At 45.5% G+C, this 20,000-nt stretch overlaps 1 pseudogene across 1 annotated transcript in view; it reads left to right on the top strand.

Annotated features, from left to right (window-relative positions):
* LOC310874581 (RNA binding protein fox-1 homolog 3-like) overlaps nucleotides 1–20,000 on the top strand; it is a 100,131-nt pseudogene that overhangs the window by 58,023 nt on the left and 22,108 nt on the right. Inside the window, exon 2 of the transcript in view lies at nucleotides 6,079–6,380. The product of the transcript in view is annotated as an RNA binding protein fox-1 homolog 3-like (transcript). The remainder of the gene's footprint in view (nucleotides 1–6,078; nucleotides 6,381–20,000) is intronic.

The raw sequence follows: 20,000 nt of genomic DNA, 5'->3' as shown, positions 1-20,000 counted from the left end.
CTCACCTCAAGGCTCAGGAGGGAGAGGGCTGAGGGAGCCTGTGGGCTGTTTGACTGTGCGCTGTGCACTGGGCAGACAGGAGCATGTCTCAAGTTCCAACGGGAGAACGGAGCGGCAACTGGATCGGATAATGGATCGGCCCATTGCCACCGATACCCGATCTAGAATTTTAGCTCCGGATCGGCGCCGATCTCCGATACGAGTATCGGATCGGCGCATCCCTAATATCGATGAGGCCCTGCATGTATCAGTGAAGCAGGGAGGCATATCGATGAGGCCCTGCATGTATCAGTGAAGCAGGGAGGCATATCGATGAGGCCCTGCATGTATCAGTGAAGCAGGGAGGCATATCGATGAGGCCCTGCATGTATCAGTGAAGCAGGGAGGCATATCGATGAGGCCCTGCATGTATCAGTGAAGCAGGGAGGCATATCGATGAGGCCCTGCATGTATTAACCCATTCTGAACGGGCACCCATTTTGGTGTTGGCATCATGTTATGCTTTAGCTATTGAAAAATAGCAGATCTACAAGCTCATAGAGCGCCACCGAGTGGCGCGATACGAGCTTGTAGGTCTGCTATTTTTAGAAAAATCGAAGAGCGACTGACATTTTTAGAATCTGATCTCGGGTCAGAATGGGTTCATCAGACCAGTGTGTGTCCAGTGGAAAACCTCGTATGAATCTGATCTCAGGTCAGAATGCCGATGCCGGGATTCCTTCAAAATATAGGAGCTCTGGGGTGCCGGAAAGAAATGGCCGCTTTTACTCTGAAAACCACAATCCGCTCAAAAAAGTTTGCTTACATTGCTATCGTTTTAATTCATACGATATATGATCCAAAAAGCGTTCATATTTTGCGGGAGAGAGACGGATGAGGAGCAGAAATGAAGCGCTTAGTATATCGATCCGTTCAAAACCACCGGAGAGCGCCCTGGATTAGGAGAGACGAGTCATTCTTTCCGCCGCGCTAACGGCTAAGTCAACAGTAAGCTAACATGAGCCTATAGAGTGTAGCATGTACGATAGCCGAAAGGCGAACTGACAAATAAAGAAAGACAATCGGAATATTCCTCTCTCGCCCGGTATCATTGGGTCTACAGACGTTGTATGGACCCCCTCGGTTCGATTCCCTATGACGTTTCAGCACGTCCGTCCTACGGACGGGATGCGTGACGCAGCTCTAGGCTGCAGAGTCACACTCTATTCTGGATGCTCCACAACAGACCAGGCCTCTTGCATGAACAATATTAGCCATGGTTCATGACTCTCGTATTCATACGAGAGTCATGAAGAAACTTCACCCTGTTTTTTGCGCTCGCTGCATTTACAAGATTTCCGTATATATAAACATACAGATTTCAAATATAAAGTACTCACAAAGTGTCCCACGGGTGTTAGTTAGTAGCAGCTCCAGCGATTAGAATTTCTGCATCCCACGTTGTTTAATAAAAAGCATTTTTATCCGAGGTGTTATTTTGCCATTGGCTTTCAACTACGCGCCCCTATCGGTCGGGAGGAGGGTGGCACTCGGTGTGTTCGATATAGGTACGCTGACCGCCCTGCCAATACAGACTAATAGGCGAGTGCGCTCCCGGTGTGCAACTGTGGATTTCCCAAACGAACCCCGTTTGAAAAAAGTAGCCGGGGAGCTCGGACAAAAATGCTTTTTATTAAACAACGCGGGAAGCAGCAATTCTAATCGCTGGCGCTGCTACTAACTAACACCCGTGGGACACTTTGTGAGTACTTTATATTTGAAATCTGAATGTTTATATATACGGAAATCTTGTAAATGCAGCGAGCGCAAAAAACAGGGCAAAGTTTCTGCATGACTGTCATGATAATCATCATGGCAGTCATGTTCCAGGGCTAGAACAATATATACTATATAAAATGTAATTTTGTGAAAGTGATTACAAAGAAAAGACATGGTGTTCTCGCAGTCAGGTGCATTGTAAAAAAAAGAGGGGGTGACGGAGGGGGGGGGGGGGGGGGAGAGAAAGTCTCAGAAATTGCAGCTATAGAAAGTTCCCACAGAAGCTGTCAGAAGCGGCCGTGTGTGGTGTAGTGTAGACGGATGCGTACAGGCGGGGCTGGATTCATGGGAAAGCAATAGCCGTGTCCAAACTAAAAACGAGCGCAAACTCTGTCCCGTTTCATTATTGATAACTCTGTGCTCTGTTTTGCTCCTGACGATCTCCCTTTTGATTGTTTTTGCGTTTGACGTCGGGGGGGGGGGGGGGGGCCTCTGTAGTGAATCCTAATTGAGCGTAACGGACGGCGCGTATATATATACGCCCGGTGGTCCCTGCAGCGCGCCAGGAACGGCAGAAACCATCGGCAAACCACTTTGTTCCGCCTCCTCGACATCATCAATCTCCATGCATAAGAACAGCAAAGCTTCAATAGTGTGCTATTGATCAGGGGGGAGAAACCTTTGGAAACGGGCTAAGGTCACGAACTGTCGACTTTAAAAAAGTTGCAGTGATTGATTTAAAAATTGAAGTCGCTTTTTTCTTTTTTTCCCCCACCGCTCTAGAGTTTGGGAACACTGCGGCGGAGGGGGGGGGGGGGGGAGAGGGAGAGGGTGGTCGTGGGGGGGGACGGGGGGGGGGACGAGCGCTAATGTGTCGGATGAATTCATCATCATTGGTTGGAGAAAATGATTATCTGACAAGCGCGCAAATTGGAGAGAGGATACGCCGGGAATGAGCAAACGGACGGAGGCCGGGTAGAAGAGGTGAGACTAAGAGGATAGGGAAATGATTCTCCTTTTAATGGAGAGGAAGGACTTAGCCTGAGCACCACAGACTCACAGGCCAATAACCAGTGGCGTGCACAGATAGACACTAGGGGGTGCTAGAGCACCCCCTGCCCTTTTGGCAATTTTGCTCTTAAAAAGAAAAAAATGTTTGTAGTGTGTGGACCATGGTGACATTGATCAAATCTTGATAAAAAACGCTTCTACTATATTATTTAGGCCCCCCACAATCTAAAGCTATATGTTTCTGTCAGTGGTTTTTCGATTAAAGAAAAATAGCAGACCTACAAGCTCGTATGAGCTTGCAGATCTGCTATTTTTCAATAGATAAAGCACCAAAATGGGTTCCCGCCCCAAAATGCGCTGCACAAGGTGCCCTTTTTTTTTTCACTTGAGCACCTGCCCCTCTAAATGTCTGTGCACGCCACTGCCAATAACAAGAGAGAGAGAGAGAGAGAGACGTTGGAGTAAAATTGAGCAATTGTTCACGTCGGACACAGGTTTATAATAACGCATGTATACGCTCTATCATTTCATTTATCTTTCGCTCAACTCTTACAAAAGGCAGCCGTTTACGTTGCCATCTTGTGGTTTACATTTCCCCATTTGTGTGTGTTTGAGTGCATTTTCGCGTCCATCGCGTACGCGCGAGTGTGTGTGTGTGGGTGTGTGTGTGGGTGGGGGGGGGGGGGGGGGGGGGGGCGTGAGCGTCTCGCGGTGATCAAAGAGTCACAAATAACGCTGATAAACTTCTGCCCATGTTCGGAGGATGACAACACCCACGCGCGCGCGCACGCACGCACGCACGCACGCACGCACGCACACACGCGCACAGTGGCCACACACGTGCGCATGCACACAGGTGTGTTCTTATTAGATTGCGAGTGTCTCTCCTGGCATTTTATTGAGGGGTAGACGGGCAGCTTGATGATTGCAAGTGTCATCTCCCATTCTCGGGGCACCGGTGAGATTTTTATGGCTGAACCGCGGGTGTTAATTCAACTCAATTGAAATAGACAGGTTAACTGACTCGCCTTCCCCCTCGTCTCCCTTTCCTTCCTTTCACCTCTTCTCCCTTGTCACGGCGTTCCCCTTGTCACCTCTCTTTTTTTCCGGCTCCTCTCTCTCCCTCCCTCCCTCCCTCTCCTCCCTCATATCTCTACTTACTCATCTCCTCTTTCAAACTCAATCCCCCGCCGCGTCCGCACGTTGTCTAAAACAATAACCGCAAATTTGAGCTCGCGTATAAGCTTGACCTGTTGTCACGTCTCTCTCTCTCTCCTCTATACCTCTCGCTCTATTTTGGGGAAGGTTTTTTATGGAAAATAGCAGTCCCCCCCCACGACCCTTTGTGACAATATATTATTATTTCATAAACATTTCAGAAAAACATTCAGGAAAAAAAATAAGATTTGATCATGAATTAAAAATAACCTATATACGGTTCCATTTGGACACTATCAGAGTTAATCAGACCCAGTGTGTTGTCCAGTGGAAACCTCGTATGAATCTGATCCCAGGTCAGAATGGGTTAAATTAACTTTGATTTTACAATATGCATTGGGGGGTCCCAGAGATATAGAAATGCCATCTAATTGGGGACCGTATATAGCCTATAATTCAGCTCAAACCTGGGGGGGTCCTTGAAATGAAAATGGTTGATAATCACCGCCAGAGCCATAAAAAGTCTTCTCTTGTGGAGGTCCTTGTTATATTTTCAAATGAGTGTCGATTTGGAGCGACTGTCATACAGGCTGCTCAATAGAATGGACGACTGTTGTATTTAGTAAGTTGTGACCCAAGTGCACAGCAAGAGAGGAGGCGTTGTTCTGAAAGTGTTCAGGTTTAGAGTGGTAGAATGTTGGTGGCTCTCCAGGTTGGCCAAACTCAGCACGGAATTCAAACACTGAGGAGGAGAAGGAGAGGAGGCGTCATGAGTCTTCAGAGAATAAATAATAACACGGCAAAAAACAACAAAGGCTGGAGCTGCAAAGTTGAACAGCTACGTACGTAAGGCTAAACTGTAACTAGCTCTATAACTTAGTTTAACAACACTAATGCTTGAGCTGTACTTAAGCAATATTACACGAGAGGGTGTTGTTTAACGTGATTATTGCCACGACAGGGATGCGGTCAGAACGAGACGAAGTCGAGTTCCGCAAGCATCACTGAAGTGGCAATAATCACGTTAAACAACACCCTCTCGTGTAATATTGCAATTCTACAACAGTTACCCTTAAAACAAAGAAAATCGCTGAAAAAATATATTTTTTTAATGACAGATGTAGTCACTACGACCACAAATGTCCAAAGAAACTAGCTAGCCTAGCCACCGAGTTTGCTAGCACTCTGGGAAAACAGAGCGGCTGAATTCTTTGTTTTGATTAGGTGGTGAACAGTAGTGGTTTGATCAACGGCTAGAAACCGTTTCAACCAATCAGATTGCTTCCTCTTAACGACCTGTTGTAGAATTTACCATATACGTGTTGACACGAGAAGCTCTGGCGTGGAATGAGGGGCAGACTGGGTTCTTGTAGCAATCAAGCAGTGCTTGATTGCAGGATGGGAGACAGGTGCAGAGGATTGGTGCAGGAGAGCAGGTGTGCTGAGTAGAGCCAATTAAGGAGTAGTCAGTGAGGGGGGAGTGGCTAAGCCGTGCTTGCATGTTGAAGGTTAGGAGGAGTGAGCCGTAACAGACGACTATGACTCAAAGTGGGGCTTTTACCATAATGCACGTATCAGGACTCTGATCGGTTTCAAGCTCTGAGTGAGCTCTGAGCGAGCTGCAACGTTGGAAAAATACATTGAAGAAATATGTCTGGATTGGGGCTGGGGTGGATATTTCTGTGCATCTGTAGTATCGTTTAGTTTTATTTTGTCGTGCGTTTGTTTTGTTGTGTATTTCTTTGCTTGTGTCTTGTCTATGTCAATGTTTTGTATACATATGGAAGAAAATGAACCCGTTCTGAACGGGAACCCATTTTGGTGTCGGCATCATGTTATGCTTTAAGCTATTGAAAAATAGCAGATCTACAAGCTCATAGCGCGCCACCGAGTGGCGCGCTACGAGCTTGTAGGTCTGCTATTTTGAAAAATCGAAGAGCGACTGACATAGAAGAATTATTTTTAGAATCTGATCTCAGGTCAGAATGGAAAACTGTCAGGATGTAGAAGACATTTCTAGAATCTGATCTCAGGTCAGAAAGTACAAATCATATAAAAAAAAAAAATTGGGAGGTCGCCTTTGGCATTGGAAACAGTTATAAAAAACCCCTGTGTCGTCACATCTCTCCCCCCCTCCTCCTCCCGCTGCAGGGTAACCAAGAGGCCCCCAGCCCCCCCTGAAGCCATGGCGCAGCCCTACCCCCCCGCCCAGTACCCTCCGCCGCCGCAGAGCGGCATCATCGCCGCCGACTACGCGGCGCCGCACCCCCACCCCCCACCCCCACCCGCCGGCCGACTACACGGGCGTCCAGCAGAGCACGGTGCAGGCCGAGCACGCCCTGGCGCTGTACACGCCCACACACACGCAGCAGCAGCAGCAGCAGAGCGAGCACCAGCCGGGCAGCGGCGACAACAACACGCCCAACGCGCTCATCACCGCCACCACAGTAACGGTGAGTCATGACATGACATGCACACCCCCCCCCCCCGTCGGTGTCTATGCGTGTGTGTGTATGGTATGGGTGGGGTGTGTGTGTGCACGTGTTGGTTGTATACGCACGCACACACTGCACGCACGCACGCACGCACACATAGTCGCTGTTGGGCAGAAAACTATCTCCATATATATATATATATATACACACACAGTATATTTATTTTTTTACTTGCTCATGCATGCTACAGCATCACACAAAAGCAGCAATCCACAAGTTCGAAAGAGCTTGTGGATCTGCTTATTTTGCTGCTCTACTTTCTCCCCCACCCCCCCCCCCCCCCCCCCCCCGCCCTCTATCTCTCTCGCTCTCTCATTTATTTTTAGCCTATACATATATACCCATCCCCCTGGCATTTGCCAGAAAAGGGGGGAAAAATAAATGTTGGGGCATTCTAAACGAGACAGGAGACAGAGGTGAGAGTGAAGGCAACAGAGAGAGTGAAGCCGAGAGAGAGAGAGAGAGAGAGAAGAGAGGGCTCTCTCTCCCCTGCTTCCATCTTATCAATTTGGAGGTTTTAAATGTAATTTGTTTCTCGCTCTCCCTCCACTGTCTGGACGGATGTGCCAGACCTCAGCCTTAATGGAGAGAGGAGGTCGGACGGACGGACGGACAAACAAGATGGAGACAGAGAGAGGAAAGAGATTACATCTGGGCTTAAATTACAGACAGACGGGCAGCAAGGGGGCGAGAGAGGAAGGAGGCAAAGAGACAGAGAGATGAAGAATTGAGTTGTGAATGTCTGCTGTATACTTAAAACACGTTGACTTAAGCAATAAGCCACGAGAGGTCTCAGGTTGGGAGGTAGAAGACCCTCCGCTGCGCGTCGGGTCTGCCTACGCTCCCAGGCAGTGTAAAATACCCGGTAAGCTGGGGCCTCGAGTGGCTTATTGCTTTTCTAAAACGGTTACAAACATATAGCAATATTAAAACTATTAAATTCACAAATGTATCTACGCTTTGTGCCACCAGAGCGAGCGACCCAGAGCCAAAACACTTCCTTGTTTTGCTCCGCAAGTGGCCTATGTGACGGGAGAATAGCGCTTGATGTATTTACGGGGCTGCCTGGAGCCACACATTCACAGTCATATGAGCCGGGCGGTGCTTAGACACCCGCACGGCATGTGTTTGTAAAGCAATCAAGCGCTCCCCTTCCCAAGTTCAGCTACAAGGCTGCAGTTTGATACAAAGTGATTGAAGGAGTGGGTTATCGGTGAAATTTACACCGTCACGTGACGGTAACCAGCCAATCAGAATGAAGTATTGGGACTACCCGTTTTAGAATGCGTTATAAATGAACCTCTAACTCCCGTTCCCTGCCGGTGTTTTCACTATAACCTTTGAAGAATCACGCCGTCGTAATTGTACCTCCATTTCACACAAAACCCACCTGAAAATAGTCCCGTCGTTTGTGTTTGAGCTGAAAAATCCACCACCGCCGCGTTCCGAAACTACAACACAGAACAGAGTGAGATGGACGCGGCCGTTACGCACCGTATAGGCAATGCATTGAGCCTCAGTTTCCCAGAAGCCCCTAGGAATCGAGCGAACAGTGTTTCGCTTCCGGTCACGTGATCCAAACACGTAACGTGTCGCGGATGTCCGATGGAAACCCCGTATGTCTTAAAAGTTATCAAAAAAACGGCAAATAAATCATAAAACTAAAGTGGGGAACAGTGTGATCCGCATGTGTTAATTATGCTACAGTGTGAGGGTATAACTATATCGAACCTTTACTCAAGTACTGCACTCTCCTTGAGTATTTCCCTTTTTCTCTTTAGTTACTATAGTAGATTTTGATTATTTTAGTGAAAACAATTTTATACATTTAAGCTATTTGAAATGAGCAGATCTACATCTGGTACATCTGGTGTTTTGCAATGCAAACGTATAGATCTGTTATACGTTCTGACATCTCCATATATGGAGCTGGCCTGTTCTGACATCACAACACTTCATATTTAGGCATGCCTGACAGAACTCCATAATGAATAACCCATTCTGACCGTGCACCATTTTGGTGTCAGCATCATGTTATGCTTTAGCTATTTAAAAATAGCAGATCTACAAGCTCATATCGCGCCACTCGGTGCGCGATACGAGCTTGTAGGTCTGCTATTTTTGAAAAATCGAAGAGCGACTGACATTTTTAGAATCTGATCTCAGGTCAGAATGGGTTCATCAGACCAGTGTGTGTCCGGCGGAAACCTCGTATGAATCTGATCTCAGGTCAGAATGGGATAAAGGGACACAGAGAGACAGACACAGAAATCTCCTTATATGGGCATAAAGGGAGACAGACAGGCAGATGGGTGGAACGGATACTCTGACATGGGTCTCCAACTTCCATCGTTATACCGACTCGGTGCTCTACAGCCCGGGCACTGGTCTAGAGTTTCTACAACGTGTTATTGCTATACTTTTGCCATTTCTTTTCTCCTTTCCTTTTTTTTTATATAAGATTTACCAAGTACTTCTTCCACCACTTTTAATGGCAGTCTTTGACTTTTAAGTCTTTCTCATCATTTATCTGATGTATATTTCAGAGGCCGCTTCCCTCTTAGCATCACAGACCACTTTTTCACAGACCACTTTTAATATTGTAGCATTCTGCTCAGACTGATGTAGGCCACTGGTTGTCACCGTGCGCTCCTGGGGTGGGTGGGTGGTATGCTCTGAGGAATGAACCGTCTGAACCCCCCCCCCCCCCCTATAACAACACACGCACGCATGCACACACACACACACACACACACACGTGCACGGAGCATGCACGCATGTACGCGGACACACACACACACACACACAGACACATTCTCTCTGTCTCTGACTGCGTTTCTGCAGAAGACTTTTTCACAGCACACGTCACACAACGTGAAAGGCTTACAAAAAAGAATCTTGGAAATGCATGTGAGAGAGAGAGAGAGAGAGAGAGAGAGAGAGAGAGAGAGATACAGAGAGAAAGAGAGAACGATACAGAGAGAGAGAGAGAGAGAGAGAGAGAGAGAGAACGATAGAGAGAGAGAGAGAGAGAGAGATGGAGTGAGGGAGAAAATTGGGAAGGATTATAAAGATGCTTTAGAGTTTTCTAGAAGACAGCTAGGCTTTCTCTCACAGGCATCACCCCATTCCATGCATTCCACACACAGTCGCACACACACACACACACACACACACACACACACACACACACACACACACACACACACACACTCACACGCGCGCACACACACACACACACACACACACACAGCATTCGCAGCAGGGTGGCAGACTATGGCGGCAGAATATCGCTCGCAAATGAGCAGTAGACTATTTCACCTGTATTTCAGCACGTACTCTATTTCACCACACACACACACACACACACACGCGCGCGCACACGCACACACACACACACACGCACGCACACACACACACGCATCGCTCAGGATATCCACGGCGCTAGTTATTAGCTGCACAGCCGCATGTCACCGCTAGTTGAAGAGCCTTCAAACTGTCACGGCCAATCAGATTGGACTAGGGGTACAGTAGTATATATAGACAGTGATGGGGGGGGGGGGGGGGGGGGGGGGGAGCGGCGCTAGTCCAGAGAGAGAGAGAGAGAGAGAGAGAGAGAGAGAGTCAGCATTATACTGCGAGTGTTTTAACACACACTGTGGAGTTTGTCACCGGCTGTAACTGGTACTGTCAGGCAGAACTGCAGAGGACTGAGCACAGATAGTTATTGGAGGATATGACACACAGAGAAAGAGAGAGAGAGGGGGGGGGGGTTTGGATATCGTTGCTGTCGGGCGGAAACCTCTTATGTCCCTTTCTAAACTTTTCTTGGTAAATTAGCGGCCCACTCCATCATGCTATACGCCGGCGTCGGCACATTATAGGAGCAGAATCCTCAAGCTGGGATAAAGCCGCGGGCCCGAAGCGATGCGATTCGAGCTTTTCGGTCTGCTATTATATACTTTAGCTGTTTTTTGAGTTTGAACTGTGAAAAAGGAACCGAAATCGGTTGCTTTTTCTCCGTCGGGGTGGAGAAACCGACCTCTTATCGTGAGGTTTCTCCACCCGACAGAGACGATTATATCCAGTAGGATATATAGAGGAGTATACAGACTTCCAGGGTGGCCTTAGAACAGCCAGACGTATACTGCAGCAGCAGAGGCTGGGACAAGACCTGCATTGTTAACCTGTATTAACCTTGAGTTGTCCTCCTTTATTATTTTCTTATTTCATATTGTATTTTTTTTTCCTCTTGCACGCCGTACATGTCTCCCATACGCGTTCACCTGCTGGCACTGTGCTGTACGTGTTATTATTATTTCCATATTGTTATCCCTCTCTCCCTCTCTCTCTTTCTGAAGTATAGGCCCTCTAAACAGCTGTCACCAGGATTGTGACATACCGTACAGTTTTTAGCAGCTTTTGGAGGAGGGGGGGGGGGGGTGAGAATTTTCCAAAAGCCGATACATATTATAGTGAAGCGACCATCCCTGTACTGTCAGCATACTGTATAGCAGATATGCCACCAATTAACTTGTAATAAGAAGCGGTGTTTGTCACACGAAGAAACCTGACTAAAATACAAAAAAAAAAAAATGGTGAAAATGTATGTATGTGTGGCACGAATACCTGTAAAGCTCTGGTTTAAATGTGAATATACATATTTTCTTTTTTCCTCGCTTTAACCTCTTCATGGTAAAAATTGTGCCAAAATGTGTACTGTATGTATCTAACTAGAAACAGGATTGTACTGAGCGGGCATCTATGAGGCATCCCTTCTGTTAACCCATTAACCCATTCTGACCGGGCACCCATTTTGGTGTTGGCATCATGTTATGCTTTAGCTATTGAAAAATAGCAGATCTACAAGCTCATATCGCGCCACCGAGTGGCGCGATACGAGCTTGTAGGTCTGCTATTTTTGAAGAATCGAAGAACGACTGACATTTTTAGAATCTGATCTCAGGTCAGAATGGGTTAAAGCGCTGCTGGCTATAATCAAACACAGCAGATGTACAAGCTCACATAGCAGATATACAAGCTCACAGCACGGCACCAACGACTGATGTAGGAGGCATTGGGGTAGAACCGGCCTCAGGTCTTAAACAGGTTGAAAACCTTCAGCATCATTTTGTGCTGCATATTTACCCAAGCAACGTTCAAGCAAATGTGCCTGCAGGGGTCCCTGTGCAGGTGCACGGTGTGTGCGCGTGTGTGCGCGTGTGTGCGCGTGTGTGCGCGTGTGTGCGTGTGTGTGTGTGTGTGTGTGCATGTATAGGTGAGAGAGAGAGAGAGAGAGAGAGAGAGAGACACAGTGGGACACAGCTCTATAATCCCTGGTTCCCTGGTGAGAGAGGGGTTCTGTAATGTTCTAATCGTCTGTAATCTACCTGTCTGGCAAAGCTCCCATCTGGTTTCTATTATAGGCCTGAGGAGGCAGGCCACATGCAGGAACTGTGCTGAGCGCAGCAACTCTCTCTTTCTCACACACACACACACACACACACGCGCACACGCACACGCACACACACACACACAGCTAACACATTTGGGGATCTAGCTCTCTTTTATTTTTTTACGGTGGAGCTAGAGATGCGGGACTGTGTGTGTGTGTGTGCGTGTGCGCGTGCGTGTGCGTGGTGTGTGCCAGAGAAGTTAACTGACATTATAAGGGAGATTCGGTGCATTGTCATAGTTCACAGCAGATTCCTCTTCACGCACGCACGCACGCACACGCACACGCGCGCACGCACGCACACACGCACACACACTGTCACAGTGTTACCGTGGTGACAGCGAAGAGGAAGCCTGGGCTGGTTGTGTATGATAATGTTCATGTAATTATTTCCTTTTGCTGCCTGGCTGCTCACACACCATGGATGAGCAAGGCATGGAACGCACACGCACACACACACACACACACACATACGCATTCATGCACGCGCACACGTCACACACAGGTTGGAGGGGTTAGTTCTTTCATCACGGCTGAGTAGACTTGTTAACCACTTAAACTCCTGATATCTTAGAGGGTTAGTTACAACCGTGCTTTGGCCGCATTTCTCGGTCTTCAGCAAAAGTAGCCGATATGAGCATATAGATTTTTTGGCTAATATCATGACTCACGTCCCTCCCCCACAGAACATGGATGCTGCTGGGGTTCAAGTGTTTTAAGCGTATTCGTCCAATGATGCCACTGTCGAACAATTACATATTTCCAAGCTACAGTAATGACACGGCGCTAACTTGAAAATGTTAAATTGGTATAAGTCCATAGGTTTTCACATTGTTGTATTTTACATACTGTCCTAGTTATAGGTGTATTTTCCAGGCATACTGTCCTAGTTATAGGTGTATTTTCCAGGCATACTGTCCTAGTTATAGGAGTATTTTCCAGGCATACTGTCCTAGTTATAGGAGTATTTTCCAGGCATATACTGTCCTAGTTATAGGAGTATTTTCCAGACATATACTGTCCTAGTTATAGGTGTATTTTCCAGGCATACTGTCCTAGTTATAAGTGTATTTTCCAGGCATACTGTCACTAGTTATGAGTGTATTTTCCAGGCATACTGTCCTAGTTATAGGAGTATTTTCCAGGCATACTGTCCTAGTTATAGGAGTATTTTCCAGGCATATACTGTCCTAGTTATAGGAGTATTTTCCAGACATATACTGTCCTAGTTATAGGTGTATTTTCCAGGCATACTGTCCTAGTTATAAGTGTATTTTCCAGGCATACTGTCACTAGTTATGAGTGTATTTTCCAGGCATACTGTCCTAGTTATAAGTGTATTTTCCAGGCATACTGTACTAGTTATAGGTGTATTTTCCAGGCATACTGTACTAGTTATAGGTGTATTTTCCAGACATATACTGTCCTAGTTATAGGTGTATTTTCCAGGCATACTGTCCTAGTTATAGGTGTATTTTCCAGGCATACTGTCCTAGTTATAGGTGTATTTTCCAGGCATACTGTCCTAGTTATAGGTATATTTTCCAGGCATACTGTCCTAGTTATAGATGTATTTTCCAGGCATACTGTCCTAGTTATAAGTGTATTTTCCAGGCATACTGTCCTAGTTATAGGTGTATTTTCCAGGCATACTGTCCTAGTTATAGGTGTATTTTCCAGGCATACTGTCCTAGTTATAGGTGTATTTTCCAGGCATACTGTCCTAGTTATAGGTGTATTTTCCAGGCATACTGTCCTAGTTATAGGTGTATTTTCCAGACATATACTGTCCTAGTTATAGGTGTATTTTCCAGACATATACTGTCCTAGTTATAGGTGTATTTTCCAGGCATATACTGTCCTAGTTATAGGTGTATTTTCCAGGCATACTGTCCTAGTTATAAGTGTATTTTTCCAGGCATATACTGTCCTAGTTATAGGTGTATTTTCCAGGCATACTGTACTAGTTATAGGTGTATTTTCCAGGCATACTGTACTAGTTATAGGTGTATTTTCCAGGCATACTGTACTAGTTATAGGTGTATTTTCCAGACATATACTGTCCTAGTTATAGGTGTATTTTCCAGGCATACTGTCCTAGTTATAGGTGTATTTTCCAGGCATACTGTCCTAGTTATAGGTATATTTTCCAGGCATACTGTCCTAGTTATAGATGTATTTTCCAGGCATACTGTCCTAGTTATAAGTGTATTTTCCAGGCATACTGTCCTAGTTATAGGTGTATTTTCCAGGCATACTGTCCTAGTTATAGGTGTATTTTCCAGGCATACTGTCCTAGTTATAGGTGTATTTTCCAGGCATACTGTCCTAGTTATAGGTGTATTTTCCAGGCATACTGTCCTAGTTATAGGTGTATTTTCCAGACATATACTGTCCTAGTTATAGGTGTATTTTCCAGACATATACTGTCCTAGTTATAGGTGTATTTTCCAGGCATATACTGTCCTAGTTATAGGTGTATTTTCCAGGCATACTGTCCCTAGTTATAGGTGTATTTTCCAGGCATACTGTACTAGTTATAGGTGTATTTTCCAGGCATACTGTTCTAGTTATAGGTGTATTTTCCAGGCATACTGTCCTATAGTTATAGGTGTATTTTCCAGGCATACTGTACTAGTTATAGGTGTATTTTCCAGACATATACTGTCCTAGTTATAGGTGTATTTTCCAGGCATACTGTCCTAGTTATAGGTGTATTTTCCAGGCATACTGTCCTAGTTATAGGTGTATTTTCCAGGCATACTGTCCTAGTTATAGGTATATTTTCCAGGCATACTGTCCTAGTTATAGATGTATTTTCCAGGCATACTGTCCTAGTTATAAGTGTATTTTCCAGGCATACTGTCCTAGTTATAGGTGTATTTTCCAGGCATACTGTCCTAGTTATAGGTGTATTTTCCAGGCATACTGTCCTAGTTATAGGTGTATTTTCCAGGCATACTGTCCTAGTTATAGGTGTATTTTCCAGACATATACTGTCCTAGTTATAGGTGTATTTTCCAGACATATACTGTCCTAGTTATAGGTGTATTTTCCAGGCATACTGTCCTAGTTATAAGTGTATTTTTCCAGGCATATACTGTCCTAGTTATAGGTGTATTTTCCAGGCATACTGTCCTAGTTATAGGTGTATTTTCCAGGCATACTGTACTAGTTATAGGTGTATTTTCCAGGCATACTGTTCTAGTTATAGGTGTATTTTCCAGGCATACTGTACTAGTTATAGGTGTATTTTCCAGACATATACTGTCCTAGTTATAGGTGTATTTTCCAGGCATACTGTCCTAGTTATAGGTGTATTTTCCAGGCATACTGTCCTAGTTATAGGTGTATTTTCCAGGCATACTGTCCTAGTTATAGGTATATTTTCCAGGCATACTGTCCTAGTTATAGATGTATTTTCCAGGCATACTGTCCTAGTTATAAGTGTATTTTCCAGGCATACTGTCCTAGTTATAGGTGTATTTTCCAGGCATACTGTCCTAGTTATAGGTGTATTTTCCAGGCATACTGTCCTAGTTATAGGTGTATTTTCCAGGCATACTGTCCTAGTTATAGGTGTATTTTCCAGGCATACTGTCCTAGTTATAGGTGTATTTTCCAGGCATACTGTCCTAGTTATAGGTGTATTTTCCAGACATATACTGTCCTAGTTATAGGTGTATTTTCCAGACATATACTGTCCTAGTTATAGGTGTATTTTCCAGGCATACTGTCCTAGTTATAAGTGTATTTTCCAGACATATACTGTCCTAGTTATAGGTGTATTTTCCAGGCATACTGTCCTATAGTTATAGGTGTATTTTCCAGGCATACTGTGCTAGTTATAGGAGTATTTTCCAGGCATACTGTCCTAGTTATAGGTGTATTTTCCAGACATATACTGTCCTAGTTATAGGTGTATTTTCCAGGCATACTGTCCTAGTTATAGGTGTATTTTCCAGACATATACTGTCCTAGTTATAGGTGTATTTTCCAGGCATACTGTCCTAGTTTAGGTGTATTTTCCAGGCATACTGTCCTAGTTATAGGTGTATTTTCCAGGCATATACTGTCCTAGTTATAGGTGTATTTTCCAGGCATACTGTCCTATAGTTATAGGTGTATTTTCCAGGCATACTGTCCTAGTTATAGGTGTATTTTCCAGGCATACTGTACTAGTTATAGGTGTATTTTCCAGACATATACTGTCCTAGTTATAGGTGTATTTTCCAGGCATACTGTCCTAGTTATAGGAGTATTTTCCAGGCATATACTGTCCTAGTTATAGGAGTATTTTCCAGGCATACTGTCCTAGTTATAGGAGTATTTTCCAGGCATATACTGTCCTAGTTATAGGAGTATTTTCCAGGCATATACTGTCCTAGTTATAGGAGTATTTTCCAGGCATATACTGTCCTAGTTATAGGAGTATTTTCCAGGCATACTGTCCTAGTTATAGGAGTATTTTCCAGGCATATACTGTCCTAGTTATAGGTGTATTTTCCAGGCATACTGTCCTAGTTATAGGTGTATTTTCCAGGCACACTGTCCTAGTTATAGATGTATTTTCCAGGCATACTGTGCTAGTTATAGGTGTATTTTCCAGGCATACTGTCCTAGTTATAGGTGCATTTTCCAGGCATATACTGTCACTAGTTATGAGTGTATTTTCCAGGCATACTGTCACTAGTTATGAGTGTATTTTCCAGGCATATACTGTCCTAGTTATAAGTGTATTTTCCAGGCATACTGTCCTAGTTATAGATGTATTTTCCAGGCATACTGTCCTAGTTATAAGTGTATTTTCCAGGCATACTGTCACTAGTTATGAGTGTATTTTCCAGACATATACTGTCCTAGTTATAAGTGTATTTTCCAGGCATACTGTCACTAGTTATGAGTGTATTTTCCAGGCATACTGTCCTAGTTATAGGTGTATTTTCCAGGCATACTGTCCTATAGTTATAGGTGTATTTTCCAGGCACACTGTCCTAGTTATAGATGTATTTTCCAGGCATACTGTCCTAGTTATAAGTGTATTTTCCAGGCATACTGTCACTAGTTATGAGTGTATTTTCCAGGCATATACTGTCCTAGTTATAAGTGTATTTTCCAGGCATACTGTCACTAGTTATGAGTGTATTTTCCAGGCATATACTGTCCTAGTTATAAGTGTATTTTCCAGGCATACTGTCACTAGTTATGAGTGTATTTTCCAGGCATACTGTCCTAGTTATAAGTGTATTTTCCAGGCATACTGTCACTAGTTATGAGTGTATTTTCCAGGCATACTGTCCTAGTTATAAGTGTATTTCCAGGCATACTGTCACTAGTTATGAGTGTATTTTCCAGGCATATACTGTCCTAGTCATAAAAGCTAAGCCAATGGCCATTCCATTCCGTTCCGTAGCCACGTCACCGAGCCTAATGAAACACTACAGCTACTTCCTGGGCTGTCCAATGCAACGCCCCGTCATCTCCAGCTGTGCAGAAAAACAACCGCCGGCACATAATTATACTTTCCGTGGACCATCGAACACGTTTTAACGCGTATGCGCATTACACGGCATGTTGTTTTTTGTAAATATACGCCTCGCGTGAGGCTGAGCCATGCAGGGATATGGATCACGCTCCGTCGTGTAAAAGTAAAAAAGGCAACGTGGACTTTTAACCCATTCTGAACGCGAACCCCTTTTGGTGTCAGCATCATGTTATGCTTTAGCTATGAAAAATAGCAGATCCTACAAGCTCATAGGAGCTTGTAGGTCTGCTATTTTTGAAAAATCGAAGAAACGACTGACGTATAGAAGACATTTTTAGAATCTGATCTCAGGTCAGAATGAAAACGTTGTGACATAACGTGGCCCATTTCAACCACGCCGTGCGTGCAAACTCTCCTCCCGCTGCAGCGGGGTTCTAACCACTGCTCATGTTCAGCCACTTTTGTCTCTGGACCCTCAAACCCGCTTCCTTCCTTCCCTTCCCTTCCCTTCCCTTCCCTCCCTCCCTGCCTTCCATGACACAAAGAGCGGGTTACTTTTTAATTACCCCCCACCACCACCACCTCCTCCTCCCCAAACCCCTCCAACCTCTGCTCCTCTGCACATCTTCCCCGGCCGCCCGCCCCCCGCCCCTCTGTTTGTGCCGTTCAAAGACAGATGTGGTGCACGCTGGCTTGGTGGCGCAATTAACATGCAATTAACACAAATTAAAAGGGGCTAACGGTGCGGCATGAGGCGTGCTCTCCGAGGAGCGAGTGGGGGGGCGCCGACCGCGGGGCTCCTTATATAGCCGTGGGGCAGGAGAGATAAAAGGCTGTGAATGGAGGGGGGGGGGGGAGGGGGGAGGGGGAGGTGAGAGATGAAGGAAAAATATCTAATAATAATTACGGTACACCCTTTAGATTTGAGAAGCATTTAATCACAGTCTTGACTGTACGACGGTATATGCTCTGGTGTAAAAAGACCCCCCCCTCCCGTAATTCATGCCATTATGTTTTCAAGCCCACTCTGCTATCTATCTATCGCATGCTTGTCCACCCTTGGAAGGGGCTTTCCCTCCCCCCCCCCCCCCCCCCCCCCCCCGCCTCATGCCTCCGTGAGCCATTCCTGAGGACTCGTACTTTTCAATGTTTTCTCACCGTGATTGGGGATGTGTGTGTAATGCCATGGGGGGTGTGGTTCTGTTTCCTTTGTGAAGCCACCGTTGAGACGGTAACAACAACAGTGATTAAAACCAACTTCGACCCAATGTGGTTGAGCGCCGGCGTCCCTCAGGCTCCGTGCTATAGTCTCCTCATTTCTGTGGGGGGAAGTTTTCGCAGGAAAATGGCCGATCGCCAATGCTGCTGTTTCCTGGTTATAGGCTGCACACATGCAGGTTGAAAGTTAACACTATGCTTATGCTGAGGAAAGGACGCGTATAATACACGGCTTTAGAATCAAAACAACGGGGTGCCGTGAACGTGTATATATAGGCATCTTTAGCTCTTTTTTTATTGATATAAAAGAAATATATTTTTTATTATTTATTTATTTGGTTGGCCTTTCCTTTTTCAGCGTACTCCTTGTGTTTCTGCATGCGCACATAGCTGTTCACTTCCTTATTTACGGCCCGATTTTAGAATGGCTCATAAAATCTAATAGGGTGCTCTCCAAAAAGAGCAACGTCTTCATTTCTGACTTCAGGAAACATCTCGTTTTGGAATAGAACCCATTCTGACCTGAGATCAGATTCATACGAGGTTTCCCGCCGGACACACACTGGTCTGATGAACCCATTCTGACCTGAGATCAGATTCAAAAAATGTCAGTCGCTCTTCGATTTTTCAAAAATAGCAGACCTACAAGCTCGTATCGCGCCACTCGGTGGCGCGATATGAGCTTGTAGATCTGCTATTTTTAAATAGCTAAAGCATAACATGATGCTGACACCAAAATGGGTGCCCGTTCAGAATGGGATAAACGCTTCTATAGAGAGACTTTAGAATAGATGTACCAGCGTGAGGTATAAGAACAGAAGATTGTGCATATATACCGGTTTTGGGGGGTATGTGTGACGGAAGGCGGGGGCTTTTCAGAGTAAAACCATGCCTCATCGGCTGGCACTCTATAGCGCCATTTTTTTTGAAGAATTCCCCCAGCAAAAGAAGTGTTAAATGGTTATTTTATTTAGCGCCTTTTCCGGTCTTTCAACTATACTTTTCACCGTATATACGCAGAGGGGGTCTTCCATCCACCTCTAAAGTATTCCCTCTTGTGTGCACCTGTGAGCCAGATGCAACTGTGTGTGTGTGCGTGTGTGTGCGTGCGTGTGTGTGCGTCTGTGTGTGTGCGTGTGTGTGCGTGTGTGTGTGTGTGTGTTGTGTTGTGTCTGCAGGTGCCAGCGCTATATGAGTAATGAAGCAGAGAGCCAGAGCTCCGGTCAGTCCTGGGTCTGTCCTAACAACCTTTACCCCCCGAACAGGGCTTAGGATGGGGGGGGGGGGGGGGGGGGGGGGGGGGGGGGGGGGGGGGGGGGGACAGGAGGGACAATTACCCCTCTGTCTGGAATCATCCATCTGAACTAGTGTACCTAAGTCCCATGGCCGTATATAGTCTTTCTGTGTGTGTGCGTGCGTG

The sequence above is a fragment of the Protomyctophum parallelum genome (assembly GCF_964188405.1).
Source record: "Protomyctophum parallelum genome assembly, chromosome: 17".
Lineage (NCBI taxonomy): Eukaryota > Metazoa > Chordata > Actinopteri > Myctophiformes > Myctophidae > Protomyctophum > Protomyctophum parallelum.
The sequence above is the reverse complement of the archived record's forward strand: the minus strand, read 5'-3'. Positions and strand labels throughout refer to the sequence as shown.